The 22,332-nt window shown below is 42.5% G+C and overlaps 1 protein-coding gene across 1 annotated transcript in view; it reads right to left on the bottom strand.

The window, feature by feature from the left end:
* The window catches only part of CERK (ceramide kinase), a 117,274-nt gene that overhangs the window by 78,366 nt on the left and 16,576 nt on the right, over nucleotides 1-22,332 (bottom strand). The gene's annotated exons all lie outside the window — the stretch shown is intronic.

Raw genomic sequence — 22,332 nt, 5'->3', positions numbered from 1 at the left:
GAAAATCCTGCCCTCTTGAACCTTATTCACCAATAAGCTCCATTATACTGTGTGGCTGTTACAATCTTGGGACCGTTGACCTAAGCACCCCTTACAAACCTCTAGTACTATATAGGTGGGTACCTGCCTTTACGTTTTCATTCAGCACCGGACTGTGAAGCCGCAAGCTGTCAGAGCCAGGTGCCCATGCTGATGGCTCTGGGAAGAAAGGATGGTCAGTGAAACTGGCTGCAGTGAGTACACCGCTGGATTGAGGAACAGCTGAGTGTCTTTTTTAAAAGTCAGCAGCTACATTTTTTGTAGCTGCCAACTTATTTTTTTGTAGCTTTGACTGGAGCTCTGCTTTAAAGGATACAAATGTAATATAATGAAGCTTAGGGTCCTTGCATGTGGTGGCTGCACTCACTTTTTCTTTTTTTTCCAAGCTAAGAACATTTTCAGCAAGTACAGAAAATACCTGTTGACCTTACGAGAAATGCAGTGTCCTTGTCACTTCATGTGAGCTGCACCAAAGGGTGTTTTTCTTTCTAGCCATCTTCAATAAACCACCTATTGCCCCAGCCCCCATGTAATGGAGATGACGAGATACAGACATATTTGCAGTCCTCATCAGGAGAGCAGGCTGACTATGGATCCTCTATAGAGTGGGGGAGCCACCCAGGGACAGGAAGTGTATTATCTGCAGGATTGCCAGGAGAAATAAAAGTTAAAAAAAATAATAATTTAACTAACACTGCAATATATATTATATTCTTGGTTCTGGGATTTGATAAGTTTTAAACTTTCAGCTGTTTTGAGTACTCTGCTGACTAAAGTAAAATAATGGAAATATCGCAGCAGAGAATGGCAGAGTTATTTAGGCCCTGTTCACATCACTATGTACCGGAAATGAGTGTTCCAACTACATGATTTTGACATTGTGATTTTCACGCGATTCTGTGTGTCACACAGGGTAGCCCATTCACTTGCATGGGCTGCCTTATGTGCATTTGGTGCCGAAAAGAAGCTCCTGCTCTTTTGCCAGCTACAAGCTTCACGCAATTTGTAAAGGTTTGGTTTGTCACGATTGCAGCACGATGATCAGGGAAGAATTGCATCATGTTTAGGGTGCCACTGAAGGATAATGTCACCCAAACTCACACAGTGCATTGTGCTGCAGTTGCCACACAATTTGGGATGCTGTACAGAATTCCAGTGATTCTGCTGCAATCCCAAATCACGAGATGTGAATGGGGCCTAACTCTCACTACTTAATTCCAAGAGATATAAGTAACCAGTGTTCTAGTGGGATCAGGGTCCAGGAATACATAAAATATTAGACTTGGTCAAAACATATTTCAAATTATCTTAGTATTATCAGAAATAAGGTGCAAATAAACATACATGTAATAACTTGTAACGCCTTTCAGTCAACCTGTAGTCTAAACCGTCCAACTGGGTCAGTTAAGCTGTGGAAGGAAGTTGATCCCTCACCTCATTTCCATGCATTGGAATGCACTGCATCAAGTTAGGCAGATCATTTATAGTTTTTAATCCACTTCAATGCCTGAAAAATTTGATCTTGCTGTATTTCTTACTGCAATGCATGCTTAAGAGAGCAGGAACAAAGAAAGCCCCATCGTGTAGCAGAAAAATAACACTCAGCACCCATGTCCCTGGTCACAAAAGTAACACCCAGCATAGGAGTCAGTGGATACAATATTAACCCAGACATTGACAGTCAGTGGCAGTTTTATTTAACATCCCCAAACTGGTGGTCAATAGCAGTATTAAATAACCCCTTTCTGCCTGCGGTGGCAGTGCTGGTAAACCACCCCACGTCTTACAAAGGTTGGCTGTCAGTCAATATAAAAGGGCACTACACTGACCAACAATGTATGAGTGACAACCAATTTTGGTGATTAGTGATAAAGTAACCCTTCCATCAGACCAAACTGAGTCTCCAAACCGCCAACTTCCAGCCTGCATACATGTCCTGCTCCACCACGAACTCAGCATGGAATACAGCCACTAGAAGCTGGGGGTGGGATAGGGTGTTGACACAGGGGCTACCACCAGGAATGTGAGCAGGCAGGACTGGCATTGCAAATGCTACACAGCTGGGGCGTACTTAGGCCAGCACACAGTGGGCCACACAGAGTGCTAGCAGGTTGCATGCGACCTGTATGGTAGCCACCAGGGCTGCATCTCCTAAGATGGATCAGAGGGAGTGGCTTATTAAGACTGGACTTTGTTGCTTCAATAAAGTTATCAGTGGAAGAAATTAGAAATTAAGTCTCTTGTTGGAATGTTACCAAACTCTAGGGTGCATTTCTGTCTATATATATATATATATATTAGTATTAGGATTTCCTCATCTACCATACAATAATTAAAGCTGTTGTAAAGGCAACATGTTTTTAATTAAAATAAACATTTTATACTTACCTGCGCTGTGCAATGTTTGTGCTTAAATGTTTTTTTTACTTTAAATGCAAGGAATGCATTAGGGTAAAAAAAACGTTTTAAACTTTAGAACCACAGCGGATTAAATTGCTTTAAAGATCAAACAAAAAAACTATTCCTAAAAGTGATTTTTCCAGACTGAATATGTGAATTAGGTTTTTCATCTACACAGCAGAAATACTGTATAAATACTTCAATAGCCTATAAACCATGTAACTACAAACATACACCACTGCTTGAACAAATTGGTTTTTGCATGGTTACTTAGAATTTCTGTTTCATTGAGTCATTGAAAGCAAACACTGACAACTGCAACAAACGTCTGCAATGCATGTGGCTTGTTCCAGGACACAGGGGTTTCTTGTGTCTAGCTTCTGTCAATAGGTGAAACCCTGCAGATTATAAAAGCGTGAACAATCTGCCTACATCATGCAGTTGCGTCTTTATTCCCAGTAAAATCTGCATCCTAGTTTGCCCTCTGTAAATGAGAAGTTGGTGAGGTCAACCAGTCAAGACAGCTGCCCTGCCAAGTATGTTCCATTAACCATCACACACAGAAAAACTCTCCAATACATTGAACATTATGCAAGGCAATTTAAGAAACGTAAGATCTCTTTAATTTCATAGCTTTATATTAAGGACGAAATATGTTAAGAATGGCACTTTAACCCTAAAAAAAAGAAGTCACTCTAGTAAGGGATATGAAAATGTGAGTAGTATAAATATCACAAATTAAACAAAGTCTCTTTTTTCAGGGAAATATGTGACATGTCACCCAGGGCACTGCAAATTTATGCAACACTGCTCAATTACTCATTATTGGACTTAGTCTAATTACCAAGCTGTCAAATTAATATATGAAACACTAATTATGATTTTCTTTCTAAACTGTTCCCTGCACAAGGTTAGAGTAAGCATCTCGATAAAATCTCTGTTCCTTTAGCAGACATTTCCACAAGTATACAAAGTAATTGGATTGCAGTGCTGGACTCGGAATGACTGCAATCAGAGGAACTACCTGCCAATGGTTATAGATTTTCCCCCTTTTTTGCTCCATCAATTGAAATTTGTTGTCCGTAATACCTTCATCTCTCCTTGCTGGAATCTTAATTACACAGAAGGCTCTCTTTATCTACATGAAATAAACTCAGGATATCCACCACAACCAACCCACTTTTTCTTTTTACAAAAGACCAAAACAGCAAGGAGAAAAGCAAATATTTAAAGGGTATGCAGGGTCATATTTCTGAATAGTTGGAGCTACTGACAAATAGCTGAGCCGGTAGTAGTGAAGTGCTTGCTAAGTATCTAAAGGACTGCCTCAGTTCAAAAAGTGATGTTGTTCCATTCCTTTGACAGAAAGTGCTACAGACTTTCCATTCGCTTGCACTGAATTGCAGCAGAATCTAGGGTCTAAGTACAAGATCACATTAGATGTATAGCTCGCCATAGATGGATTACGAGGACAGGACCAATTTCGATCTATGGCCATTTCCATACGAGAGGAGTCGACCTAGCAATCAACTATTCTCAAATGTCCATTCGACAATTTGTGTTCAATCAACGCATGCAGCCAACCGGCTGCAGCGCTGATCAGTGTATTCTGACAGCTGAGGTGTACAGCTGTTAGACTACAATATCACAGCAGGGAGGATTACCCCCCATTCACCATAAATGTGTGGATGGGGAAAACCTTTTTTTTTTTTTTAAATTACCAGCCTGGCTGATCAATTTGTTTTTTTTGATCAGCCAGCCTGGTGATTACAAAAAAAAAAAAAAAATTTGATTCATCTATGACCAGCTTAACTCAGAAAACTGTGTACAGAGGAGATAAGAAGTAACAAAACCATGTACAAGGTATAGTAACAACCAGGTAAAGAGAGATCTGCAGGACAGCGGTGGATCAGTCAAAAAGGACACATATTGGAATAATTGTCATGGTTGAAAATGACCATACACTGATAAGAAAAAAACTGAATGAAATTACCCAACCACACATACGAGGTGAATGCAGGAATTCTCCACACCAAGCTACTGTATTCTGACAGCAAGACTCCTCTGCTGTCAGAATACACTGATCAGAGCTGCAGCCAATTAGTTGTATTCGCTAATCAAACAAAAATTTACCAGCAGTCCCATTCGAGAGGAGTCAATTAGATCGACTCCTCCCGAACAGATGGATCGCAATTTTCAGCCGTTCCCAGCTGAACTGGCCGAACATCAGTCCGTCTATGGCCAGCTTCACATGACATCAGGAAAGAAACAGTGTAGCCAAAAAGTATTCACAGCACTTAACTTTTGCCACATTCTGTTATGATGCAGCCTTATTCCAAAATGGATTAAATTCATTTTTTCCTCAACATTCTACAAACAATATCCCATAATGACAACATGAAAGAAGTTAGTTTTGAAATCTTTGCAATTTATTAAAAATAAAAAAACTACATTTACATAAGTATTCACAGCCTTTGCTCAATACTTTGTTGAAGCAGCTTTAGCACCAATTACAACCTCAAGTCATTTTGAGTATGATGCTACAAGCTTGGCACACCTATTTTTGTACAATTTCTCCCATTCTTCTTTGCAGCACCTCTCAACCTTCATCAGGTTGGATGGTTGGTTGGTGAACAGCCATTTTCAGATCTCTCCAGAGATGATCAATCGGGTTCAAGACTGGACTCTGGCTGGGCCACTCAAGAACATTCACAGAATTGGCCTGTAGCACTCCTTTATGTGGGCTGTGTGCTTAGGATCGTTGTCCTGTCGCCCCAGTCTAAGGTCCAGAGTGCCATGGAACAGATTTTCATCAAAGCTGTCTCTGCATTGCTGCATTCATCATTCTTTCGGTCCTGACTAGTCTCCCAGTTCCTGCCACTGAAAAACATTCCCACAGCATGATGGTGCCACAACCATGCTTCACTGTAGGGATGGTATTGACCAGGTGGTGAGCGGTGCCTGGTTTCCTCCACACATGACACTTGGCTTTCAGGCCAAAGAGTTCAATCTTTGTTTCATCAGACCAGAGTTTTGTTTCTGAAGGTCTGAGAGAGTCCCTCAGGTACCTTTTGGCAAACTCCATTTGCCTTTTACTGAGGAGTGGCTTCCTTCTGGCCACTCTACCATACAGGCCTGATTGGTGGAGTGCTGCAGAGATGGTTGTTCTTCTGGAAGGTTCTCCTCTCTCCACAGAGAAACGCTAAAGCTCTTTCAGAGTGACCATCGGGTGCTTGGTTACCTCCCCTGCCAAGGCCCTTCTCCCTCGATCACTCATTTTGGCCAGGCAGCCCGCTCCAGGAAGATTCCTGGTGGTTCCAAACTTCTTCCATTTACAGATGATGGAGGCCACTGTGCTCATTCGGACCTTCAATGCTGCAGAAATTTTTCTGTACCCTTCCCCAGCTCTTTGCTTTGATACAATCATATCTTAGAGGTCTATGGACAATTCCTTGGACTTCATGGCTTGGTGTGTGCTCTCACATGCGCTGTTAACTGTGGGAACTTATATAGACAGGTTTATGCCTTTCCTAATCATGTCCAATCAACTGAAATTCCCGCAGGTGGACTCCAATCAAGTTGTGGAAACATCCATATTTTGGAATAAGACTGTAACATAACAAAATGTGGCAAAAGTTAAGTGCTGTTAATACTTTCTGGAGGCACTGTAGAGAACTGAACCAGTCTATAATCTTTAGGAGAAGATATGAGATGTACCCCTAAGGTCTCGTTCACATCTGGCATTTTGCATAGCGGGCATAATTGCCACAATTCTGTCAGCGATTCCAAAACGCTCTGCTAAAATGACAAATCACACGTGTGTTCATATTCAATGGCCCCTAAAAAGCAGAATGGTTCTGCCGCGATCGTCACATGATAAATCATACTGCAATCGTGGCAAACTGCAATGCTCAAAATTTGTAAAAAAAAAAAAAAAAGGAGCTTAGGGCTTCTTTTGGGGCAACAAGTTTTGTGCGATTTACCGCGTGACAATCGCAATAGAACAGCACCACAGTTTAGGTGCCAATGAAAGTGAATGACACCTAAACATGTGTTGTGCGATTTGTCATTTTGGCAGAGAGTTTTGGAATCGCAGGCATAATCACGATTCTGCCCACAATGCAAAATGCCCAGATCTGTATGTGGCCTTAAACATATCTGTCCCATTCCTTAGGTGCAGATTAAGGCTTGCTCACAAATGGGCAGATCAAAGCACAAGACCAAACAGAAACTCTTCCTACCAAACAGCAGTACAGCAAAGTGAAACTTCCTAATGGGAGATTTTTCCCGAATGATCCTAAATGCAAGGAGACCAGAAAACATTTTTGCGAGTTAGATTAAGACTCCATGCACACTAAAATGCTGGATGAAAAATGCTGATAATAGCATTTTTGTGCCTGCTTGTAGTAGTATTTAGGAGCATTAGTGTTTTATTAGCATTTCACAGTACATGAAGAAAAAAAAATGCTCAAAAAGGCTGTTGGGTACATTTTAGCATTTCTGCCAGGAAACTGCTCCCAAAAATGCTACAAAACTTTTTTTTTCTGCTCCTAAACGCTGAAGCTTGAAAAATAATCTAAATCTAGCATAAAATAGTGTGCATGGATACATAGGATAACACTTGGCTTCTAGGAGCACAAACAAAAACTGCATGTACCTTCTAGGAGCTTAAAAAAAATGCTAGTGGCATGGAACCTACAAGAAACACTCCCTATCACAGCCTCCCAATCTACAGTTTCTAAATTGACCAGGCATTGTAAGCAATAGGCAAACTGGCTATAAAATTTGAATTTACCAAAACAGAGCACATGTGAATGTGTGAACCAGGCTCTCTAATCTGAATAAATCTATCCAAACTTTCACACAGTAAAAAAGATCTGCACCTAAAAAATATAAGCTACAACTATTGTATGGTAATATCTGGTATGCATGGAAATTTAAGTTTTTAATTGCTACTTTATGTTAGATTTATCACTGTCATTGCTGTAAATTATTCATTAATCATTACTATAAGGTATGACTACTGCATAACAATACAATCCTCTAGGGACAGATATAGTTAATGAGTCAGTTCCTACCTCTTTGTGTATATTTAGCTGCTTGGTATGATAGGATATATCTGTCTACCTGGCAACCCTGCTGTGCTATACTCATGCAACACAGAAGAAAGATTACCCAGACAGAACCTCTTTGGATTAGAAATGCCTAAATTCACCATCATTTTAAAAGGTTAATTTATAACTGGGGGGCTGACAAAAGCAACTTGTCTTTAACCCTCAATAACATTAAAACATCAAATAATTTCATCATTCTATGTTGTTACAATTTACCTTGGAGCTGCAAGTGTTCCAAGAGTAACTACTATCCATGCTGAGTTAACGTACGTGCACGCGTGTGTGTTTTTATATATTAGATAGCTGGAACAGGGTTATGGCATCTAGTGAAATGCACTTTAAGTGTAGCGCCACCACCGCAGGGGCCGCTGGAATATGACAGTCCCCAAAGGTTGTCCTGACCTTGCAAGCCTTGGGACACCTAAGACACCCTGGGTTCACACATAGTTCACAAAAGTTCACACCTGCAAAGACACCAAACTATAATAAAGCAACTGAGTATTTACTAAAACTTCTTAAAAGAAGTATGGAGTTTGTTTTTCTCCCACAGTTATACTTACCTAGGTGGATGAAGCATTGCTCTGATGCTGCATCTGTCCCCCACCGGCTCTAATTTAGCGATCACATGACCACTGATCGCTGAGTTCTTACAGCCGCTCTGAGCAGAGTGTGCTAACTATCAGTCACCGCTGTCTGCTAGGACCCCACAACACTCACTGGAGCACTGGGCTGTGCAGGGGGAAGGAGTGCTTCACTGAGAGGCTGAGCGAGGTGCCACTCCAGACTCTGGGGCGATCCAGACTTTAAAGTCAGGATCTTTCCCCAGCCTGGACCGATTGCGTGACACCAGCAGACAGCAGACTTCAGTCCGCTGTCAGCAGAAAATGGGTCACAGGAGTGCCGAACGAACTGCACTCCTGTGATCCACAGAAGTACAGCCTAAGAAGCTTTGGCTGCACTTCTTTAAGTCAATAGACAAGAAAAGAAATGTTAATGCAGATATATATCTTTCAATATAAAGCTATTAGTCTCAGAGTTTAGAACACATCTAGTGAAAAATGGATCACGGTGAATCAAACAGTGGTTACCAGTAGGCCATAGAAGAACCTATGACCTCAGGTATAAAAGGGAGAAGGAAGACTTTTCTGTGTCAAGCTACTCCCTTAAAATCCTGATGCCACGGACCCAGGAAATATCAGCACAGTTTATAATAGCTCATTATGTAAATAGTGCAAAAAGCTGATTCCGAGTTCCCCTTATACATAAGACAGAAGTAAGCAGAAGCATAGGCAAGTGTTTCCTGTTAGAAGCCTTGCTGTGTGGAAGATGAAGTAAAGGTGTCTGCATGCAGTGCCTTTTTGAGCGATATACACAGTGTGGGCTTTGGCCTGCTCACCAACCCTGAAGGTAATGAGGCTCAAGTCAAGGAGATGTCACCGAACAGTATCTTGAAGAATCTGAGTCCAGTGAAGGGTGCTTGAACCGTGCACCTGGCAATGCAGGGATTCAGTTGGGTTTGTACAGTGACTACGAGAGTAACCCTGGACAGTCACTCAGCCAACAAGGAGCTGGAGCTGGAGGGTCTGCCTGCAGGTGTATGGCTCACCCACTTTAGATTTGCCACAAGGCCTGTTCAAATTCTCCAGAATGGCCGGGCCCCTCCTCTCAGTTTAAGGCTGTAGTCCCAAGAGAGCAATCTTTTCCTGGGCCGGGCTATATATCTCCTCTCCCAGCATTCCTCCTTTACTCTAGTTGGCTGGGCCTTGTAATTTACGGCAGCACTGGCTCCATGTAAAAACCCGGCTCCCCGGACTATATGTCCCACAATCCCTGCTCTCAGTAGTGGTCCTGCTCTCCCTGCTTCCAGGCTAATACGCACCGATCACTGGCCACTCTACCAATACGCACCGATCACTGGCCACTCTACCAATACGCACCGATCACTGGCCACTCTACCAATACGCACCGATCACTGGCCACTCTACCAATACGCACCGATCACTGGCCACTCTACCAATACGCACCGATCACTGGCCACTCTACCAATACGCACCGATCACTGGCCACTCTACCAATACGCACCGATCACTGGCCACTCTACCAATACGCACCGATCACTGACCACTCTACCAATACGCACCGATCACTGACCACTCTACCAATACGCACCGATCACTGACCACTCTACCAATATATACTGATTACGAACGACTCTGCCAATATGTACCAATCACTGACCACTGATCACTACATATTGCTCATGGATTTGAACACTATATGGGTATACAAGGAAACTGCGGCAAAAACTATTGACCTTTGAACAAACTACATTTTAGGTCTTCTTCACATGGGGGTACCTAAGTGTACAACTGTGCGAGGGCTGTATTTGCCCACACGTAGATGAACCGATGTCCTGTACATCTGTGTGAAGGCAGTCCCACTCATGTCAATTGGGACACAGCAGCTGCACAGACACAGCAACTGCTACCAATTTGACATCCATGGGGGTGCAGGTGTGTGTCCTTGAATGCAGATAGTGTGAGTTATGAGACATGTACGCACACAAATGTAAAATTGGAAGTGGCAGCTGTATCCCAACTGACATGAATGGGACCACTTGCATGCAGATGCACAGAACACCTGTGCACCCGTGTGAGCAAAAGGGTTCTCACTTGGAAGTATGCTGACGTACACTCCTGTGAATGAGGCCTTAAGATAGTGTGCCCTGAGACTGTACTAACTTTAAAGGGTGCCTTGACTGAAGTCAAGGCTGAGAAAAATTCAACTAGACCACTGTTAACATATAAAGGTCTAGTTCATATCTACGTGACTGTGTTTTGCGTTTGCACGGGCACTGCAGCCTGTTCAGTTGAATATGCTGTTGTGCTTGTATTTCCTGTAGGGATTAGTCAAGGTTCCTGCAGCTTTTTCAAGACAGAGCCACATGGAAATCTTGTGGTGCTTTTGCACAATGCATTTCCACTTGCAAGAAACCACTGGGGTTTTATTAGTGTGTGGGGTGCCTTTAAGAGTTAAGGGCAGCCCCATGCATATATGATTGTCTTAGGGTGTATTGTGACCCAGTCAGCACAGCCAAGAACGTCACCTCTACTGCAGTAGCAGCATATTTTGGCCAAGAACACACTCAATTTCACTGACAAAACTATGATAGTGGCAGCATATTAGAGGCTATCCTGCTCACTCTGCGTTCTCCTGCTGTCAGAACTGCAGCACTATTAGTACAGCCTGATCCAAACACTCTTTATTACATTGTACAGTTGCACCAGCTCAAAATTCAATACGCAGTTTTAGTTTTCTGTGCCGGAGGTCAACATTTTGTATTGTTCCAACAGATTTGCAGCATCAAGGAAGGAACACAGTTTCAATGCCATTTAAGGAGCATTTATGTTTACCATTTCATACATGGTGAATCACGTCGGTAACGTATAATGTGGCCATAATTACAGCCACTAAACCTGATCTGTTATCTGCCAATAAGAGGATCCACAGCACTTGTTAGCACACGCTCCCAAACTGCACAAGGACTTCAAATCACAGATGCACTTTAAAATGCAGATTTTAATCCTGATCATATTAAATAAAATATAATTAAATAAGGCACATTTGTAGGAATTTGTAATTCTATTAAACCAGTTCTCACAGCCCTACCATACAGTAGAGCCACGTTTACGCCAGATGATTTAAAAATACATTTAATCATTTTTAATGGGTACGTATTTTCCACATACACATTATATATGCATGCATGCCTGGAGTTAAGAAAAAATTAAAGTGAAAAATAAATTGTCCATTAATGTTTTGCTCCTGATAACGCCATCTTTGACGGAAGCAGTAGGGCAGACGGAACATATGCCACTACGCCTATGTAATCCCACTGCAGCCATCTTAGATTTTGGAATATGAGTTGTTCATATGATATAAAGTGCCCGATTGTCCTCTTTTCATTTTAAGTGCATTTAGTAACATTAAATTGGTGTTTTAATCTGGATTACACTATGGAGAGCCTGTCTTTTTCTTTTTCTGATATAACGCAGCAGTACCATCATTTGACGTGGTTTTGAGGAAAGCTGGATATCTTGGACTGATACACAAGTACTGGTTGACCACTCTTATTTGGGGGTCATATGATTCTGGTAAGCCTCCCTTTGCTGTACACCGAGGTGCTGTGAGGTTCATCATTAAGTAGTTTTGTTGGCGTTTGACATGCACATCTGTCATTTCCCTCAATCAAAAACCACAGAATTCACAGTTTGTGGCTTCACATTTGGATTCCTTTATTTTTTCAATTTGTGGTGACACATAAGAGTTTGATATATTTGCATTGCACTATTGTATTGCATATACATTTCATTTATTTTAGCTGCACTATTGTTTTGTAATGGTTTCTCTGCCACCACAGCAAGGTTTACATCTGTGACAACACACTGGAATGAGAGCCATAAATTATAGGGCCAGCACTCATGCTCAACTCTGATGACCTGTAAAAGATTTTAAAGCATTAACTATAGACAATTTTAGGCATTATAGTTTGCTGCCATTTCACAGCGAAGTGCAAATTTAAGGCTTGACATGCTCAGTATCAATTTACTTGCACAACCTCATATTTTAAATTTTACTAAAATGGGCAATCTATTGTATTTGTGTGTACTAAAATGAACTTAAATGTTTTTTTCATTGAAAACGTGGATTTAATAAAAACGTATTGTGCTAATATTGTGTACCAAAAAAAAAAAAAAAATCTTCAAAATCAATCATAATCTCCAGAGTCACTGCTTTCAGAAAGAATTTTTTAGGGGATCTTCAAGCCTAGAATATGCAATTTTGCATTTTACATATGCAAAAAAAACTTTTAAAAACTGCTCTGGCTCGGAAAGAAAGGACTATGAAAGGGCTAGATCCCTGGTGTCCAACATGCATCCTGCTAACTGGTGCCCAACAGCTTCTGGGCCACATGCAGAGGGCATAGCGAGCTGCGTTTTAGGCAACGGAGATCTAGCCCTTCCTTTTGCAACTTTAGTGAACCTGTCCAACTCCTTTCATTCATTGGATTTCACATCTATTAATCCACGAAGCTCAACATCAAATCTAGGCATTACCTAGAACAGTTTGCATGTAAATGCTGGTTTAAAACACCCACTCCTCCAGACTGACATTCATCCATAAAGACATTTTGATTTTTGCACAACTCTCAAGAGCCAACCCACTGCCTGCATCACGACTGAAGGCTTGACAGGAGTTCTAGAGCAGAGTGCTGTGATGTTTTCAGGAAGCTATAACCCTGCTGTCCCCTCCCACCAGTCATGATCTGCATGCATAGCACAGAAAAGCACAGAGATTTGGTGATGACATCACTGAGTCTGAAATAAGGAAAGTCATGAAAATGGAAAGGTTTTATTTAACTACTTGCCAACCGCAGACAGCCGAATGACTGCTACACTGCGGCCGGCCAGTTCTGGGAGGGTGTCATATGACGCAGGCTCTCCTGCGCGCCCCTGGCTAACAGGAATTACACAATAGTAGAAACAAAAAGGAAAAAAAATAAACAAAATAAACAAAAATAAACAACTGCAGATAACTGAACATATAACAAATCAGTAAAAAAACAGGATCTTAGCCAAGATCCAAACGCAATGAAAATAGTACTTTTGGGGCAAAAACAAAGTGACCTTGCCATTGGCAGGCATACTTACAGGTAGTGTGTTGGGTAAGGGTAGTACCCTCAGTGCCTTGCTTAAACATGTGAAATTACATCTAAGACCATGAGATAAGATTGCAAAAATACGGTCAATGTTTAGTTTGGCGTTTGTGAGTGACCTGGTTCCACTCTAGAGATGCTCTGGTGGCAGTAGAATGTTGTGGGTCACTTTCTGGGAGAATGTCCCACTCTGCAAGACATTGCAGACCTTCCTCTAGGCTGTTGATTGTGATGACTGAGTCATTTCTGGTGATGATCAATTTAGTGGGGTGACCCCAACAATAAATAATTTTGTGGTTTCGTAGAGCTTTTGTTATTGGGAGAGGATTTTTCCTGAGTTGCATAGTGCGCTTAGATGAATCTGTGAAAAGCTGTAAAGAGGAGAACTGAGCAGGCAAATTTTGGGGTTTGCGTGCAACTTCCATGATTTTTTTCTTGGACATGAAAATTAATCAAGACATCTCGAGGTATTTTATCTGGCAGATAGAAGGGTTTTGGAAGGCGATGTATTCTATCTATGGGCAGATCTGTGTTTGTAGCATCAGGTAGGAGGGCACGAAACAGCTCTTGGGTATATGCTCTCAATTGGTCAGGTTGTATCGATTCAGGAACGCCTCTTATTTTAATGTTGTTACATCATGATTTATCCTCCAGATCTGCAACTTTATTTTTGAGCCATTCAATTTCTTCATCCATTTCATTGTGGGCGTCTACTAGGGTGTTAAAGGAAGTGACTTATTCTCCCATTTTTATTTCAACATGGTCAACTCTGTCGCCAAGATCATTCATCTCTGCTTTGATTTGTTGCATAGCGTTGATATTTGACTATATGGATGGTCTTAATGAAAGGAACATCTCCTTCATTAATGTATCAGAAACTGGCTGACTAGTAGTAGGAAAGGTAGCCATTGGATCTGAGAAATGACTTGCAGAATGTGAAGTATTAGTGTGAGAATCTGTTACAGCGTGCTGTGGGTTAATATCTGTCATTCTAGGTTTAGATTTATCTGGGCTCTCAATAGAGGAAGTAGAGAAAGCAGGAGAGACAGGATGCAGTAAGATAGAGCTGTTTTTCTGCTTAACAGGTGTCACAGGAGAAACTTCAGAGACTTGTCTGTGTGCTGAGTGAGAGGAGAAGGATCCGAAGCTTAAAAAAAAATGGCTAAGGACTGCCTTCTTTTTCTTTCTGACAGAGCAGATTGGAGGTAGCCTGGTGTAAATGGACAGCAGAGTCCGTTTACATCGGGCCGCCAATAGAGCTGGTGGTGTCCGTTCTGCTGGAACTGAGCAGGCAAGGAAGTGACATCTATCCCACTTTGCTCTTATCAGAAGATCAGTGCATAGATCCTGTGCTAACCAGAGAGCAATCAACCCTGTGTTAAAGGGGCCTTACCCTTTCAAGCTATCGTTAACCTAGAAAGGTCTTTTCCATTAAATGATTTTGATCTTTAACTGGAGTGGCAATTCACACAATTTATTGTGCGAACATTCTCAAATCTTGTAGTAAATCAGCCCGATATCATGCGTTATAGATTAACCATCTCCCGCCCAGCCTATTATATTAATAAGGCCAGGTGGGAGCTCGATTACCCTGAGTGACTGTCACATGATGTTTTAGTGCTCACACGCCTCGTGAGTGCCCTAGGGCCACGCAGCGATGTGATCTGTGACCCGGTACAATATGTGTTCCACGGTGTCTGGTGGACATAGCTAGACAGCCCTGGTACCATGTAATGATAGTGACAAAAAAAAATTGTTAAAATAATTTCTTCATTTGGAGGGTATTTGTACTGTCCTGGCATTTTCAGGCCTCAAGAAATGAGACAGACCATCAGGCTGATAACTTTAATATATATATATATATATATATATATATATATATATATATATACACACACACACACACACACACACACATATATACACACACACATATACACACACAGTGGGGCAAAAAAGTATTTAGTCAGCCACCAATTGTGCAAGTTCTCCCACTTAAAAAGATGAGAGAGGCCTGTAATTGGCATCATAGGTAGACCTCAACTATGAGAGACAAAATGAGAAAAAAAAATCCAGACAATCACATTGGCTGATTTGGAAAGAATTTATTTGCAAATTATGGTGGAAAATAAGTATTTGGTCAATATCAAAAGTTCATCTCAATACTTTGTTATATATCCTTTGTTGGCAATGACAGAGGTCAAACGTTTCCTGTAAGTCTTCACAAGGTTGGCACACACTGTTGCTGGTATGTTGGCCCATTCCTCCATGCAGATCTCCTCTAGAGCAGTGATGTTTTGGGGCTGTTGCTGGGCAACACGGACTTTCAACTCCCTCCAAATGTTTTCTATGGGGTTGAGATCTGGAGACTGGCTAGGCCACTCCAGGACCTTGAAATGCTTCTTACGAAGCCACTCCTTCGTTGCCCGGGCGGTATGTTTGGGATCATTGTCATGTTGGAAGACCCAGCCACGTTTCATCTTCAATGCTCTTGCTGATGGAAGGAGGTTTGCACTCAAAATCTCACGATACATGGCCCCATTCATTCTATCCTGTACATGAATCAGTCGTCCTGGTCCCTTTGCAGAGAAACAGCCCCAAAGCATGATGTTGCCACCCCCATGCTTCACAGTAGGTATGGTGTTCTTTGGATGTAACTCAGCATTCTCTCTCCTCCAAACACGACGAGTTGTGTTTCTACCAAACAGTTCTATTTTGGTTTCATCTCACCATATGACATTCTCCCAATCCTCTTCTGGATCATCCAAATGCTCTCTAGCAAACTTCAGACGGGCCCGGACATGTACTGGCTTAAGCAGGGGGACACGTCACTGCAGGATCTGAGTCCCTGGCGGCGTAGTGTGTTACTGATGGTAGCCTTTGTTACGTTGGTCCCAGCTCTCTGCAGGTCATTCACTAGGTCCCCCCGTGTGGTCCTGGGATTTTTGCTCACCGTTCTTGTGATCATTTTGACCCCACGGGGTGAGATCTTGCGTGGAGCCCCAGATCGAGGGAGATTATCAATGGTCTTGTATGTCTTCCATTTTCTAATTATTGCTCCCACAGTTGATTTGTTCACACCAAGCTGCTTGCCTATTGCAGATTCAGTCTTCCCAGCCTGGTGCAGGTCTACAATTTTGTTTCTGGTGTCCTTCGACAGCTCGTCGGTCTTCACCATAGTGGAGTTTGGAGTGTGACTGTTTGAGGTTGTGGACAGGTGTCTTTTATAATGGTAACAAGTTCAAACAGGTGCCATTGATACAGGTAATGAGTACAGGACAGAGGAGCCTCTTAAAGAAGAAGGTACAGGTCTGTGAGAGCCAGAAATCTTTCTTGTTTGTAGGTGACCAAATACTTATTTTCCACCATAATTTGCAAATAAATTCTTTCCAAATCAGCCAATGTGATTGTCTGGATTTTTTTTCTCATTTTGTCTCTCATAGTTGAGGTCTACCTATGATGCCAATTACAGGCCTCTCTCATCTTTTTAAGTGGGAGAACTTGCACAATTGGTGGCTGACTAAATACTTTTTTGCCCCACTGTGTGTGTGTATATATATATATATATATATATATATATATATATATATATATACACACACACACACACACATATATACGTACATACATATACATACACACACATACCAGACTGTAGACCAACGTTCACACAGACTAAATAACAGACTGATAAGGGTTATTTTTACCAGAGAAATGTGGCATAAACACATTTTGGCCTAAATATATGAAGAAAGATTATTTAGTTGCAACACATTACAAAAGAAACTAAGAAAACCAGTTTTTTTAATGTCAGTATAAAAAAAAAAAAAAAAGTGGCAAATACCACTCTCTCGCAAACAAATAACTCCATTTGGGTACAGTGATGCATGACAAAGTAATTGTCATTCAAAGTGTGACGGTGCTGAAAGCTGAAAATTGGGCAAGTGGGTGAAAGTGTCCAGTATTGAAATGGTTAAATAAGAGAAGATCATTTATTACTGTAAATTAGACAAAGATCACAGTCCAGGAATCATCAACCAACATCCATAAGGATTCACAATCTTTTTGCTACAATGGGATTCTTATTAATTGAGCTCTTCTGGTCCTTAGGGATATTGATTTTCTAGAACCTCCAACACTGGACATTTTAGTAGAATTTTTCTAGGCAGCTGGAAGATTTAATAGAATTACTTGAAAGGAAAATAGGCAAGTGACCTACTATCATTCAGACCAATCAATATGGGTTCATAGGAAGTTCAGAGGTTACAGAGAAACAAAAAACACAACATCCTGATATACACGCGCGCGCGCGCACACACACACACACACACACACATACTCCTGGTACTTAAAGTTAATAGATGGATAATACGGAGTAATCAAACATTGTATGTCAAAACTAAACCACGCAAAGGAAAAAAAGAAAAAGGACAGTTTATACTTCAGGGTTAGGGACTGATGTGAATGTACAATATATGTGTAAAGCACTGCATAAATTGACAGCGCTATTTAACCATTTCCATATCGGACACTTTTACCCCCTTCCCTCCCAGGCCATTTTTCAGGTTTCAGCGCTCTCACACTTTGAATGACAATTGCGCGGTCATACAACATTGTACCCAGACTAAAATTTTATCAATTTCTTCACACAACTAGAGCTTTCTTTTGGTGGTATTTAATCACCGCCTGGGTTTTTATTTTTTGCTAAATTAACAAAAAAAAGACTGAAAATTTTGAAAAAAAACACACGATTTTCTTTGTTTCTGTTATAAAAGTTTGCAAATAAATAATTGTTCTTCATAAATTTAGGCCAAGATGTATTCTACTACATGTCTTTGGTGAAAATAACCCAAATTAGGATGTATTATTTAGTTTGTAGGAAAGTTATAGAGTTCATAAACTATGGTATAGATCTGAATATTGATCAATCCTGAAGTACTGACAGCCAATCTAATTTCTTGAGGTCCAAGAATGTCAGAATAGTACAGATATCCCCCAAATGACCCCTTTTTGCAGAGTAGACAGTCCGACGTACTTCATAAGAGGCATGGCTAGTTTTTTGAAGTTGTATTTTTTTTGTCATAATTTTTCAGAAAATGAAAAAATTAAAAAAATTATTTTCACTACTTTTTTTTTTTACATACTGTCACCAGTGAAGTACAGCGTCATCATATAACTGGCATGGCGGTGATCAGGGACACTGACTGGTGACAGTATGAAAAAAAAAATATATATATATTTCTTTTATTATTTTTATTACATTTTTTTTTTTTAAGGTTTTTTTCATATTTCACAGTAGTACAATGTTACCATAGTAACATTGTACTACTTGGGGAAGTGATCAGTATTTTTTTTTTTTTTTTTTTTTTACACAATTTGCTTATAGCAAAGAATTACTTTGCCATAAGCAAGCATTTACCTGAATGACATCGATTCATTCAGGCTTTTTTTTTTTTGTACTTAGCTGTGATTTGGCCACAGCTAATCACATGACATGTGCATGTGATCGCTGTGACCATTCACAGCTAGACACTAGTATACAATGGATGGCATGAATGAAGCCATCCACTGTATACAACTGTCATGTGACCTGCTATGATTGGTCCCAGCAGGTCACATGGTACCGGCAACGGGGACGGTACTCAGATCTATCATCGGCAGTGTCCGAGGTACACGGCCGGTGACAGATCGCGCCGCTGCACGGCTCTGCAAGCGCGAAAACTGCACATGCCCGGGAGTACGCCATATGGTGTCCACCCGGAAATCTACAGCATTTTGCCGGGCGGCTATTGGATAAGTTCCTAAAATAAATAAATACCACAGGTCAACCTGATGCTCAGGTTATATTAAGGCTTCTTACATGCAGCCAGCGAATTCCAGCGACAAGGATCAGCAGATTCTTGGGGCTGGAATGACTGGGGCATGTGAATAGCTGTGGCTGCTCAGCCTATTTAAACTAATGGCAGCAATGGCCACAGTTTACATGTAGCCACACACAGAGTGGTAATCTGCTGTTAGGGACAGATGTCTAAGCCTAGATGTGACTGACTGCGTCCAGGCTCAGGTGTCCATTCACCCAGTGGTGTATTTAGGTTTTGTGCTGCCCTAGGCAACACAAAAATGCCCCCCCCCCCCCCCGCAGAAAGAGCCTGACATTGACCAACAACACCCCTGTCCCCCAAGAGGGTCTTCCACTACAACTGCCCCCCATACACCAGCCACCATGGCGAGACAGAGAAAGACACTCGCCTTCACAGCTCCGGATATCCCTGGGAACAAAAGTGGAGCTGTGCATACATCATCATGAAACCAGCAGCCTCTCTCGGAACCCTCCAGGTTCCCATGCTGCGTGTGTCCCTTCTTCTGAGGGGCAGTGCTGCCCCCCCCCCCCCCCCCCGAGAAACGCTGCCCTAGGCAAATGCCTTGTTTGCCTTGTGGTAAATACACCCCTTCACCCACCCACTGCCCTTGACCCACAGAGAAGGCTACAGATAATGGAGCCATGTATTAGAACACACTTGATGCAACAAGTTACTTTATGGACATTAAACTGCCTTACGTTAAAGCATTTGTGAACACACAACTACTAAAAGACATTCTAACAAAGCATACATTACTTCTTTAAAAAGAAACTTTTAGTTCCTTTATCCAGAAGTAGTATTCTGTAGTCATGTGAACGCATAGTAGGCAGGTGAGTGGGCACGTTGTTATGTCATACACAATGTGGAAGAATGCTCCCTGTCTGTGTTCTGCAGTTTTGATAGTGAGGCTCCTGCTGGGAGCCACTGTCAATCATCAAAGGGGTGTGACAACTAAAATGAGACACAGGCACATCATCCTGAAACAGAAATTCAAGAGACATCAGAAGAGAAGGGCTGGGTGGGGGGCACCCAAACTGACTACAGGAGATACAGGCTTGTCACACATTGGTACAGTGTCCTGTATCTCCTAGGAGCAATTCCAAGGATGCAAACTGACCACACCAGCATGATCTGCTTTCTTGCTTGGTGTGGTTAGTTGGATAAAATAAGCAAGGGGAACTCTAAAGATCACAATCATAACAGAAACGTACAGGCCAGAAGTCAGCCAAAACAGGTTTTTTGTTTTCACTTTGGATACAGTAGGCCGTAATGGAATCTATCAAGTTTCCACTGCTGTAGCTAGTTTTTAAAAAACAGCATTTTTTTTTCTTTTTTTTTTTTATAGAGAGAGTAGAGAAAAACTAGAACCCTTGCAAGATACTTATTGCAAATTGTGTGCCTGTTGCAAATTTTCCCCAATGTCATGTCTGGTGACACCATTTTCACAATAATAGTAGGGGAGGGGAAAACGTAGCCCTGGATAGCAGTACAACTGGACAGGATTTTAATCCTTCCCCCCCACTCTGCGAAAAGCTAAAAAGATATACCATATTTTCCAACGTATAAGATGACCCCCTACTTTTCCTGTTAAAATGTAGTGTTTGGGCTATACTCGCCGTATAAGACTACCCCTCTTCCAATGCACACCAGTGGGAAGAATCGTGCCCCATCATTGGTGTCAGTGTGAGGAATAGCACCCAATCATTGGTGTCAGTGGGAGGAATAGCGCCCCATCATTGGTGTCAGTGGGAGGAATAGCGCCCCATCATTGGTGTCAGTGGGAGGAATAGCACCCCATCATTGGTGTCAGTGGGAGGAATCGTGCCCCATCATTGGTGTCAGTGGGAGGAATCGTGCCCCATCATTGGTGTCAGTGGGAGGAATAGTGTCCCAACATTGGTATCAGTGGAAGGAATAGTGTCCCAACATTGGGGTCAGTGGGGGGTGGAATAGTGCCCCATCATTGGTGTCAGTGGGGGGTGGAATAGTGCCCCATCATTGGTGTCAGTGGGGGGTGGAATAGTGCCCCATCATTGGTGTCAGTGGGGGGGGGGGGGGGGGGGGGAGGAATAGTGCCCCATTGTTGTTGTCAGTGGGGGGGGAGGAATAGTGCCCCATCGTTGGTGTCAGTGGGAGTAATAATGCCCCATCATTGGTAACAGTGACACCAATGATGGGGCACTATTCCTCCCACTGACACCAATTACACTTGCTGACCCCTGTTCTAGTATGGTGCTGCTGCAGCCAGCATATGTGGTTGCAGCAGCACCTCTGGACGGCACACTTACCGGCCGCTCCTTCACTCGATTTTCGCGGGCCCCTCGGCTCCGCCTCCTCACCGGTGATTGGCCGCCTGTGTGCCTTTCCTGAGCTACAGTTCTGGCGGCCAATCACCGGTGAGGAGGCGGAGCCGAGCAGCCACGTGAACATCCAGTGGCCGAACCGAATGAAGGAGCAGCCGCGCTTCCTGGACCGGATCGTCGTGGGACCGGAGGCAGGTAAGAGACAGCAGCCCCTGCCCACCCCTGTACTTAGTGTCCCTTCCGTTGGAAGGGGGGGCGCGGCGGCGGCACCGCGCCGCCCCCCTAAAAAGTGTCAGCATGCCGTATACCGGCGTATAAGACGACCCCCGACTTTAGAGAAGATTTTCAGGGGGTAAAAAGTATATATATACACACACACACACAATATTGCCCACCCTTTGCAACTATAACAGCTTCACCTCTTCTGGGAAGGCTGTCCACAAGGTTTAGGAGTGTGTCTATGGGAATGTTTGACCATTCTTCCAGAAGTGCATTTGTGAGGTCAGGCACTGATGTCAGACGAGAAGGCCTGGCTCACAGTCTCCACTCTAATTCATCCCAAAGGTGTTCTGTTGGGTTGAGGTCAGGACTTTGTGTAGGCCAGCCAAACTATTCCCACAAAGTTGGGAGCATGACATTGTCCAAACTTTCTTGGCATCCTGACTTCTTAAGAGTTCCCTTCACTGGACCTAAGGGGCCAAGCCCAACCCCTGAAAAACAACCCCACACCATAATCCCCCTTCCACCAAACTTTACATTTGGCACAATGAAGTGAAGCAAGTACAGTTCTCCTGGCAACCGCCAAACCCAGGCACATCCATTGGATTGCCAGACAGAGAAGCGTGATTCATCACTCCAGAGAACACGTCTCCACTGCTGTAGAGTCCAGTAGCAGCGTG

This window comes from Staurois parvus, unplaced genomic scaffold, assembly GCF_062004578.1.
Source record: "Staurois parvus isolate SC_StPar_1 unplaced genomic scaffold, SC_StPar_1.0 ptg000019l, whole genome shotgun sequence".
In the NCBI taxonomy this organism is placed as follows: Eukaryota; Metazoa; Chordata; class Amphibia; order Anura; family Ranidae; genus Staurois; species Staurois parvus.
Note: the sequence above shows the minus strand (reverse complement) of the source record. Positions and strands in the feature narration are given on the sequence as shown.